Source organism: Prunus dulcis, chromosome 1 (genome assembly GCF_902201215.1).
Source record: "Prunus dulcis chromosome 1, ALMONDv2, whole genome shotgun sequence".
Classification (NCBI taxonomy): domain Eukaryota; kingdom Viridiplantae; phylum Streptophyta; class Magnoliopsida; order Rosales; family Rosaceae; genus Prunus; species Prunus dulcis.
In genome coordinates this window covers 17,641,233-17,653,578 of record NC_047650.1, presented here as the reverse complement: position 1 = coordinate 17,653,578, position 12,346 = coordinate 17,641,233, and the positions used below count along the sequence as shown (strand labels likewise).

Sequence of the window (12,346 nt, the reverse complement as noted above, 5' to 3'; positions counted from 1 at the left end):
ATACTATTTAGTCTGGACTGGAAAAGGTTATTTTTGAATAAATATACTATTGAAAATTCGTTTACACACACAACTTTTATCCCAACTCACTCGCCCGACATGGGTCCTAGGCAGTTCTAGTATGAATCTGAGGTTTTAATTCTGATTCATTTCGTTAAGCTTCCTTCCTATTAACCGACAAGGACAAAGTGAAGGAAAATATCTGAAATTATTTCAATATTGGATCTTAATTAGACATGCAACCTTTAATCACAACGACTCAATCAAATTGCACGTCATGGTATGAGATAAAAAGTTAAGGAGTCTCATAATTTGATAAGAGCACTTCCAGCAGCTAAGTTATAGTTTTTTGACGTCAGCAATGATGTTAGCCCCGGTTTGCTGACGTCAGCTATGATGTTAGCAACAAAATTTTTTAAAAAAAATACAAAAAAATTCAGATTTTAAAAAAAATAAATACTTAGTCATAGTTTTCACTTCCCACACCAAAACTCTATACAAATTTCTCACCTCATATCTCATGTGAATAGTTGTTGCTCAGTTGTTGACAATTGGTGGAAACATCACAACCTTTTACAAAGGCAGCCACTATTCACGTAAATACTAGCTGTCCTAGCTCTGACCCTTGCCATGGCAAAAGGCAAACTGCTGGAAGTGCTCTAAGTTCCGCGTCATGTGAGAGAGAGGGAAAAAGTTAGCGTCTAGAGTACACAACTGCTTGCCAATACCAAGCTGTGCAAATCTTCATCGTCATCTTTTGCCTCAAATTCTCCAATTTTATAGTTCTCACTTCTCAGTCTAGAAGCTAGGTCAAGGTATACCTGAGCATGACATAAGGTTGGATAAGTAGGCCCCCTCAAGCTTAATTAGCTAAAGAAAAAGAAAAAGAAATGGAAAGCTATATAAAATTTCCATCCCGCGCATTTTCAATAAAGATATAAAATAATAGCAACTAGCTAGCAGATAAGTGAAATATTATTAAAATGCTAAACTAGGGTCGGATAACAAATTTGAGTTGGGGCTCTGTCAGGTTTCATAAAAAATAGTTAAAATTTATTTCTTATTTTTATAAATATCAATTTTATAAAAACTTAAAAATAACAAAAAATTCATCTAAAAATACTCAAATGCCCTCAAAAGTAAAAACCCACAAACCTAAAAAGAAATATATGCAATCTCAGTTTTCAATTTGATTCTAAACATAAAAACAAAGGTTTGATCCCATGTTATATCATTGGAGGAGTTGAACCATGAATATGACTTGATTCCTAACTAGTCTCTCCATTATTATTTATAAGTGTCATTAAGTTCTAATGTACTATGAGTACTGCATCCACCCAACGTTGAGTTGAAGGAAAGCTTTTGTTCTATGATTTCCTTCATCTCTATTATCTAATTACATAATTATTTTTAATAAGCCATATATTTGTATTATATATTTAACAAAGCACTCATAGAGTTATTGATTCATCTCCACAATGTTAAAGTTCATATTGGAATCTAATTAGCAACTTTGAAGTCCATATATGGCTGACAAAGCATTGTGCCTCTAATGGTGATAGCATTAGCATGGCCGATGACAATAATACTACCAAAGTTTCAAGCCCAATGACAGAGACAACTGATACTAACAGAGGGGAGTTTTTATGTTTGAAATCAAATGAAAACATAGATTACAGGTCTCCATGTTTTGCTTTTTTAGGTTTTTGTGGTTTACTCACAGCGTCACATGTATAGAGTTCATAGGCTTCCAGATTGAAATTCAGTTATTTTTACAAGAACTTTTTTTTCCCTTTGTTTTTGTTTGGGCCTAAATTCCACATGCTAGCCCAATTGACTTTTAGCCAATGTCAAAAACAGGAGTTTGGACTTTGTTTGTTAAAGCCAGAAATCAGCCCAGATGAAGTTAGAGGCCCAGGCCTTTGTGAACCAATTACGAGGAATACATTTACAAATTAAAGATTAATTACCATTAAATGGTGATTTAATCTGGACAATCAGTTTTTAATTGGTTTAAAGATTAAGCCCAGCTTCTAATCTCTCCAAAATATAAAAAATTTCATCATCACTGTTGATCTCAATTCCAGAGTTCAAGTCAGTAGATTTTTTTTTTCTTGGGAAGATCTTTCTCTCAAAAAGCACACGTGACTCTGAAGTCAAAATTTTCAACTGGGCAGAGGAAGTGATGGGGAGCTGGTAGAAAGTCTAATCGGAAAATCACTCCCCACAAACCATTTTATGCCAGAAAAAAGGGCCAAGTTTCCTTTCTAGACTCATAAAGGGCTCTAGATCAAGAAAAGTTGTGTTTACAAGAGATAAATAGGAGACAGGGAAGTTGTTTGTCGAAAAAACAAATGGACCATCAATAGAAACTAACTGTTGATGGGTCAGTTGTTTTTTTTGTTTTGTTTTTGTTTTTGTTTTTTTCAGAATAATAACTCCTCCTTCTTTACATTAGAAAAAGAAAAAGAAAAACCTTTCAAAAGATTTACCCTAATTCAGATTCTCTATAAATATGAAAGGAGGTGAACATGGTTAGAGACAGCAAAAAAATTCAATCAAAATAAAAACTCTCAAGTCATACTGACAAATTCAAAACAAGATCATTCGATCTCAAAAGCCTTAAGACTCTAAAGCAATCAAACCAGTTGGTTTGAAAATTCATACAGCTCCTAAACAAAACAGGCAAAACTCTGACTTCTGACTCCAGTTCAGTTTAGGGAAGCAATTCACAAAGGAAACGAGATTTCTCTCGTTACAAATTTGGTTCAACACAAGCCAAATCAAGCAGCAGAACTCGAGTTTTTCATAATATGAAAACCTCAACAAATTTACAGAGATGCCTTAATCTCCCAGAAGAATAGCTCTTGGATGATTCATAATCAAGCAGAACAGGTACTACAGTGCAGCTCCATACCAGCAATCATCAATCCAGCCACTTCCAGTCTCGTCCAGACTGAAGAGATCTCAATTCTACCCATCCAACAAGCCTCTCCATGGCTCAAATAGATTGAAGCTCTACCAATTCAACAATGGTATCGATTTCCAGTTGAACCTCATCAGTTGAAGGTGCTGACGTTTGAATCCAGTATAGATACATCCAGTCTAGCATGAGTCAAAGGCAACAATCCAAGCAAAAATCGAAACCCAATGTTCCGTTGTCCTTTCAAACATGGTAGTTCCCTATTGTTTTAAGTTGTGTAATACGTAGTTTTCCATAAAATAGTTTGATTTATTCTCAATATTCATTTTGGCCAAAACTACTAGTTTACTGTGAGAAATTGTGAAGTCCTCACCAGTCTGAGGCAAGAAAAGAACTTACTTGAGAGATATTCCTCACCCAAATTCACAATCACTTGTTCAAAGTCAGTAACTTGGAGCGCAAGTTATCTATTTTTCATAAGTCTGTTAGGATTTTTAATTGCTAATAGTGGCAGGCTCGCACATCAAAGAAAGTTGACTTGTTGACCACAAATGGTTCTCAAGCCAATATGGAACTTTACCAAACCATCACAGGACTAAATCAAAACGGGTGAACAGTTTCCAAACATAGCAAGCATTTCACTATAACAAAGTATTCAAAGAAAGTATGATCCCTAGTTTAGAAAGATAATAGTATAACTGTGATAGTGTTTTCAGAGTTTGGACTAGATGTTTGCTTGAATAAACATAAAATAAAAGATAAGAAACTTACTTAAAGAGTACTAGTGTTGCTTGGAGCTTGAAACGTAAAAGGAAATTGAAACATAAGAGATGGAAAGTGTTGAAAGCAAAGCTGTTTTATTGAAAGCTAGAGAGCATCAAAGAGTTTTTCTTCTCAGACGTGCCTCTAACTAGAGGATACTCCTACATGCGATGCAAACAAATGAAAATGGTGCTACTACTAACTTATGAATTGACAAACTTCATGGCTAGTGCCTTAGCTAAATTGGAACATAGCCTCTCTCCTTCCCGTTTATGCGAGAATGGTTTAACCCTTTCTGTTGTAAACACGTTTTATTTTGACCTTTAGCCCATCGTGTTTTAATGCCTTTTCATTGTAAGTGTTCTTTTCATATAAAAAACAAAAAGGACCTATGTGTCCTAATTCTTAATTCATTTTTGTCACTTTGAGGATGTTTTCAGCATTTGCCCGTTTTGGAATTTGAGATTTGAGATTTTTTTTTTTCGGGTGGGACTATTAGGTCAAAGATCATTGACTTCGAATAAATTTTGTTTTGTTTTTTCTATTTTTTGCAACAGAAAATTGTTTTTTGTTTTTTGTTTTTTTGGCGAAAGAAAATTGTATTCTTTTCTAGAGTGCTTACACAGACAAAATGCTATTTAAATTGACCCAAAAAACGCTTTTTACAGGGGAAGACCGAACTGTAGCTTCCAAGTTCCATTGATAGCAAAACCTCCTTTGCTGATCAGTTCACCAAAATCTCAGACTGTAGAACCCAAAAGAACGCTAAAATCATTTTGGGTTTTCAATTTCTAGTACTTGCCAGGTATCCTACTCTCTCTCTCTCTCTCTCTCTGTGTATATTTATTGTTGTTGTTCTTGTGTTTATGAACAGTTGAAGACCAATTTGGAAAATTTGTAGAGGGGTTCATTTTAGGCTGCTAAGAATCTTGCACAGTTTAGCAATGTCTTAGATTCTTAACAAATTTTGTTGCTTTCAGATTCATGTTATATTATGTAGGTTGAACCTTGAAGTTTGAATTATGTTATGTGGATTTCTTTATTGATCTAATGAGTCAATGAGTATTGTGAATTTACTACTCCCCTTTGAAAAATTTGACTCCTAGTTGAGTGGGTTAGTCCTGGTGGTAGCTGTCAATGACTTAGGTAACTGATTCAGGCAGGCAGCTTCACATTCTGCGTTGTACACATATGGAGATAGCAGTAGATACAGATTGTCTAGGCAAAGACAAGATTTTACTCTTCCATGAGGCAAGCAAGCCTCTGCTGGATCTTCTGATGCAGCTCTTTGCACCTACCCTTTTTCATTCTTGAGTGGATGAGGGGAACCCAGTAGCTATAAATGATTTTTCCCCTATTACTCTAGCTACCCTTCTGTCAAGATCCGAGGATCTGCGGATATGGATTCAAGTGTTATTGTTTATTATTTATTTTTATACTGAGGTATTGTATCTGAGAGGGCAACTCCCAAGTGATGTGCCTATGAATTGCTTTAGAGATTGGTTCTCATTTATGTTTGAATAGAGTGTATGTGTGAGCCATATAGAGCAAAAAGATAGCAAAACCAGTGAACTTTACAGTTGGTGATGAGTTCTTTAACAAAATTGCATTGTAGCCTTCTCATTTTATCATGGGTGGACGCTTTTGGTGTTATGTAGCCGTCAAGTTCAATATCATGGCCACAGTCAAGGACAAATTCCAGACTCTCTAGGTGATGGGTTTCAAAAAGTCCTTGTCTTGCCTAATCATAAGCTTAGGTCTCATTGCTGACAATCCGCACTATTACTTGCATATTTTGACTTTATTTCTGGAATAAATTGGATACTTCAGGTAAGATAGAATTTTAGTTGCTAACTTGCTACCATTGCTTGTCCCTTGGGCGTTGATCCTATGCTCTTATTTATACTATATCTCATTTTTGCAGGTTAATGATGGCAAGCACCTCAGGACAAGGATTTAGCCCTGAGAGAAACTACAGGTGTTGGCTAGATGAAACTTTTTCCAGTCATGAAACAGCTGATGACGAGCTATCATATACTCCTGATGTAGATAATAATTTGATTGAAACATCTAGCCAAGATTTTTCTTTAACTTTGGAACCGGTTATTGGGATGGAATTTGAATCAGCAGAAGATGCTAGAGATTTTTATGAGATGTATGGTAGGCATATGGGATTTACAATACAGAACAATCGTACACGTCGTTCACTAAAAGATAACGCAATAATTGGCCGGGAGTTGTTTGCTCAAAAGAAGGTTTCCGAGCAGAAAAATATGCAACGAGTCAAAACAGAGTTCTTCCATCACGGCCAGCCACCAGAAAGGGATGCAATGCAATGTTGAGGATAACGGCAAAGGATGGAGGCACGTGGGTTATATATGGTTTTGTAAAAGAACATAATCATGAGTTGAATCCTAACAAAATACCACCTCGACGATCACATAGGATTGCATTCTGCGAGGTATGTTGGTCTTCGTTTTGGTATGTAAATGTGCTTATAATAGAATTTTAATCTTATTTTGCAAGATTCTTTTGAGGAGTTAGTATGAGACTGGAGTTATATGAATTGGAACTAAGAACTAGGTTTGAATATTAATCCTTGAATTGGTTTAAAAAAACAAAATGAGCATCCAGTTTGGCTGTATGAACTTATATTATTATGATATGTAAGAGATGATGAGCAGAATGTGACTTGTAATTGGGGATTTATTTTCTTATTGGTCTGACAGTTTAAAAAAAATATAAAAATTTAAATTCATAGCGATGATAGTACAACACTTCAACTGTGTTCTATTTTTATTTAAGAAAATGAAAATTCTGAAGAATTGAAAATTTCCATCTTTGATGTAAAACGGTACCTGGTCATACATATGCTATTCCATAGGTATGCAAGTCCTTTTGGCCAAAAGCAATTCTGGTTGGGCAAGAGGTTTGGTGGCTATGATTCTGAGGTCAAATCAAGTAGACATTTGCTAGATAGGTCTTAGTACCAATAAATTTATGAGCTAATGCCTCAATAATCATATTTTTGTGCAGCTGCTTGTTGAAATCATGTGTCATCCTGCCTAATAAGTGTATATTTACAAGTTCCTATATGAACTTAAATTACAACAGTGTCTGATATTAGTTCTCTGTTTTCAGGATGAGAAGGACTTGAAAATCCGGGAACTGTCCACGGAGCTACATCGAGAGAAAAAGAAGTCTGCTGCTTATCAAGAGAAGCTACAGATTGTATTGAAATATATCGAGGAACATACTCAGAGGTTATCATTGAAAGTTGAACTGGCAACTAACAATATGAGAGAACTTGAATCTGAAGAGCAAGACAGTTCATACTCAGACTAGAGTATGTCATTTGATCTTCTCTCTGTTTGTGTTAAATGTTGCCCATGATTTATTATTAGTTCTTTGACCAAACTTAAGTAAGAAAAAGGAGTGCAAATCCTACCTAACAGTGCATGCGATAAAGTTTGTTTACCAGTTTGAATCTCTACAGACGGCTGTTCACTGCCTCTACACTGCTCCCTTGTGCAAAAGTCAAACTGAAACGCCGCAGCATGTTTTACTGTTGTGTAAGTGGACTGTGCTTTGTTTAGCAGGGTGTAGCCTCGCCTAAACCCAGTTATAAAGTGAACAAAGCTATTTCAAAGTTCTATCTGGTTATAGAAATCGCTTTTCCAATCTCTCGTAAAGATACCACCACGCTTAGGTTAACCGAGGGGAAGTGGAGGAGGAGTAGAGGGAAATTCTACTATTAGCCGGCGCTTGCAAAGGCTACGCTCAAGATCTTGTTCTACAATTTTTCATTTTTGCTCCAATGCATATGACCCAAATGGTTGGCCCAAACTCAAATTTTTGTTTAACAATTTCTTTTTTATTTCTTCGTTATTCTGTTCGACATTATTGCTTTGTGCTTTTTTATTTTGGTATCTTATATCGACGTGGCATGGGAATTTTAGTAATTTTAGCATTTAAAATTTTAAAAATTCAAATGAAATATTAAAGAGTTAATTTTTAATTAATTAATTATTTTTGAAGCTACAATAATTTAAAAATTATATATCTGAAAAAAGTGTCATAACATTAGGGGGAAAAAACCACCAAGAACTCTTTCGAACCACATAAGTTTTATTTTGTCCACTGGCGATATAGCTATATTTTGTTGAACAATTGATGATTTTACGAAAGTAGGTTTGATTGAATTCCTCTTTTTGATTTTGGTCTTTTTGGTCACTAGAAATTGATTTAAAATACGAAGAATTGACACATGAGCTTATAGGGCCCGTTGAAGTCCACGAATAAGGGGGAAGAGAGAGGGCTATAAGTAGGCTATTTGCTATTGTTATAAGACTCCGTTCGGTTTATGGGAAAGGAAATTTGGGGATGATAAATAAATTGCTTTTTCATGTTTGGTAAGTCCAGGCATAGGAAATCGTTGTGTGGCCCTGGGAAAGTAGGGGGGAATGTGAAGCCATCCTCCCAACTTGAGTTTTGTTTTCCTTCCTCATGGGAAAGTTTGGGAAAATAAGCCAACATTAAATACACATTTTTCATGACCATTTTGTCCCCATTAACAATTTAGAATTACAAGATATCATTAAATGCATTCTTTTTTTATTTGATTTAGTATGGGTATAATTGAAAATTTATACAAGCTTTGTTTTCCATTCCTACTCAAAACAAACATAGGAAAAGAAACAAAATGATATCTCCCAGTTACTTTCCCAGCATTACCAAATGTGGAAAAGGAATCTTTCATTTCCCATTCCTTGGGAAATGACATGAGAAATGATTTCCCTTAAATTCATTCCGTGAACCAAACGGGGCCTAAGGGTTGCTTGTCTTTATAATGGCCTGGCTTCGCTATACCCCTCTAAAGTTTGTAATATGATGACATGCGACCAATTTGACCAAATTGATATGTGGACAAGATGATTGAGTTCAAATTGATTGATTTGTTTGAGGACTTTTGAAAAATTCAAAGACTATTTGCGTCTAAATCATATGTCATTTTTTTTCCCATCAAATATAAATTTTCATTAGATAAACTTCAACAGTACAATGAAATACATAAACATGACATCTAAAGTATCAATCTCAAGAAGGCAACAAACTAACATATTAAAAACAAAACTAAAACGGACAAAAGCCGCATTAAAACTATTAGCCCACATCACCACAATGAACCATAAACCCAAACAAAGCCCACATACCCAACATAATCGAAACCCTAAAGCAATCCATGAGCCTAAACGAACACTACCACCACCACCTGAAGAAGCACTATACCGGCCACACCCACCGCTGCATCCTTAACAAATCTGGAAAAAACATGATTTTCATCGATCTACCTGCGCATAAGAGCGAACAAATAAATGCAAACAAATACCTTGACAAAGAACAATTAAGTTATTTACAGCAACCTTCGTCGAAGATGATGTAGCCCCTTTGAGAATGCCTAAAAGGGATGACGAAGAACTTCAATATAAGCATAGCTTAGAAAAAAATCACCACAACGGGCTTCTTATTCAAAACATCCCAATGGACTTATTCACTAGCCTAAAAAGAAAAAGGCAAGGATAGAAGAGGGGAGAAGGAGTAATGACGCTTCTTCCTCCTTCTTCCTCTATGGAGTTTGTCTTTGGGACTCACAGAAGGAGAGAGCGGCCATGGTTTTTTGGGACTAAAAAATGGTTATTAAGGTAATTATACAAAAAGGAAAACTTGTGATTTAAATCCCTTTAAAATCCATTAAAATTCTAATCCAAATACAACTCCTAAGACCATCTCCAACCTAAATAGGGCCAAACTCAAATTTTTCCCTCCAAATATATTGTTTGGATTCAAATAGGTTTCCTCCAACCTCTCAGTTTTATTAAATATTTAAGAATGGTTAACCACTAATTCTTTTGTGGCTAATTTTTCTTGACGGTATTTTATTTTAAACATTCATGATTTAATTTTCTGAACATTATAACCTAAACAAATTGGAATTCCAAAACATAATATAATTTCACTTAAATTGAAAACGAGTACAACAACATCAAATTAAAATGCATATAACAACATAAAATAAAAATGCATTCAAATTGGTTGTTCCACTTTTGGCAATTTTTAAAGATTTGTCAAGCATGATGCCACTTAAAAGACCTATTCATACCCTTCATTCCAAAAAATAGTTTTTGTATACACCTCCCACGTACAAGTTATAGTAAAAACATGGGGAATTATTGATCTACATTCACTCATATAGATGAATTAATATAGATGGGGAATCATTGGATTACTGTAGGAACACATATTTCGCTGGCCAATAAGAAGACGACATGTGGAAAAAGACTATTCCTTAGGTAAACTAATTACCCTAATTAAATCCTAATTAAATCCTATTTAATTAGGGGAATTATCTTTGATTTAAGATAGGAATATCTCCCAACATCAAGGAACCAATTTTCACCAAATCTCTTGGATTAATTCCTATAATCTTTTTGGGAAAGAATAATCATAACCAAATAAGTACCATAGCATACAAAGAGCCTATAAATACATGGCCACACAAGGCATTCAAGGTAATTCTTTTTGAACCCTAAAACTCTCTCTTGCCGCCACTCTCTCTCCCCTCTCTCCCACATGGTTCCGGCCACCACACACAGCTCCGGCCACCCAGCTCTTCCCGTAAGAGAAAACTTCATCCACTTTAGCTATTGTCATATCTTTATCAAGATCTAATTGAACTTAGGCATACAAGGGCCTTTGGCCAACACCACTAGCGGATCCACAAAGACGCAAGGAGGTGCAATTGTACCTCCCCTCACAAGAAAAAGCTTTGAAGTCACCGGAGTTTGCCCCTTAGCTCTACCTTGGACGTGCCCACCACCTGTTCGAATAAATGCCTCAGTAACCCAGCAACCTCTTATGTTCTTTGTTAGAGTGTGTTTTGTTTTTAAGTCCCGGCCAAACGACGTTGTTTTGGCCAGGCAAAAAAATAAAATAAAATAAAATTCTAAGAGCAAACTTGAAGCCTTATTTCCACAGAATGGAAGAGCATGGTCTTGGAGTCCAAGTTGGAATTAAATATACCAAGGGATGCCTTGCGTTGAAGTCTTGATTCTTCACGAAGCTTTGCGTGCTCTTGAGTGTTGCTGCAGATCCATCCCTCTCCTCTAAGTTTGAATGTATTTTTTTTTCTTGTAGTTTTTTATATATTTTATAATATGTATTTTAATATTGTTGTTTTTTTAGAGATATTATTTTTGTTTTCTAATTTGGTTATCTTTGTATAACCATAAACCCTAAATCCTCTTTTGAATAATTCGAGTATTTCTTTTGAGCTTTTAACCTTCTAAATGTTGCCCCTTCCAAAGAAAATTCCTGGGTCCACCACTGTCCAACACCCTCCTTGGTGTGGTCTATTTACTCAAATTTATTTCGTAGGGATCAAGGAAGAGAGAGAAGGAAGATCAAAGATCGAGGAATCAACCTGCTAATATTCCTTGTGCAGGATTTTGCTCAATCATATTTGGTGCTTTCATTGAGAGCATGAGTTATATTCAATGCGTGCTCTTGAATCAAAATAATCCGTTTCCTCCTACTCATCGCTCAATAGAAGCCTTCCAAACAACCATGATTGGAAGCACAAAAACAAAAAGCAGGGCCGGTGCGACGACTCAATTTGCGATGGGCCCAAGCGATGCTTCTAGTGGCCTCATTGTCGAGACCACAGCTCCACCTCAAGACTTCGTGTCTATATGCATTGTTCCACCACACTGCCCCAAGGCCAGGACGACATCACCACCTATCGACCCCATGGCTGTGAGCACGACCGCTGCACTGGGTCCAACCGTTGAGCCTACAACTCAGCCACATGCCAATGCAGTTGGAGCACCCTTGCAAACTCACAATCTTGTGGTTGCCATGACTTTGCAGCCGCACAGCTTTGCCGTCGGTTCTTGCAGCCGCCACCCATTTGGCCTCACGGTCGGATTTGATGCTCATCACCCACTCGGCCTCACGGTCGGATCATCCCAACATTGCCGCCCAAGACCATCTTGGTGTCGCCTCCAATTTTGGATATGTTGTGGAACTATTGAAATAAAAAAATTCACAAAAAATTCAAACGTGGGATTGGATAAATCGCACAACTTTGATACCCATATGCATTGAAACAACAAAGAAGTCAAATAGGCTTTGGTTATGTGACACATCCAGCAAGCCTCAAATTAAGGGTAGAGATAAAACACAACTTGATAAACCATGTATCGGAAAAGAGTTCAAAAAAGATGGGAGTCTGACCAACTAATGAAATCTCTCAAGAGAAGTTGGTTGCTCTTATTTTTGTGGGGCTGATTATTCAATATTTGAATGAAGCATCCTACACTAAAGAGGTCTCCCACATCTAGCCTATAAAAAGCACAATAGCAAAGAGGGCAAGAAAAAAAAAAAAAAGAAACAGAAGAAAAAAAGGGGCTGCTACTGGAAACATTGCTAGAGCATAGAGACGAAAGAAATTGTCACAAGTATACTGTCATCATCATTAATTTCTGTATGGTGGCAACCCTTGAATCAATTTCTTGGATGATAAATCCATGTTGGGTGGCAACCTATAAATCTAATTCTTGGATGATAAATCTGTTTTGGGTGGCCACCCTTAAATCTAATTCT

At 36.2% G+C, this 12,346-nt stretch overlaps 1 long non-coding RNA gene across 1 annotated transcript; it reads left to right on the top strand.

Annotated features, from left to right (window-relative positions):
• The first annotated feature begins 4,317 nt into the window (after positions 1–4,317).
• LOC117614197 lies at positions 4,318–7,562 on the top strand. Its single transcript, XR_004583837.1, has 3 exons — positions 4,318–4,490; positions 5,610–6,146; positions 6,827–7,562. It is a non-coding gene; the product is annotated as an uncharacterized LOC117614197 (long non-coding RNA).
• Positions 7,563–12,346: the final 4,784 nt, after the last annotated feature.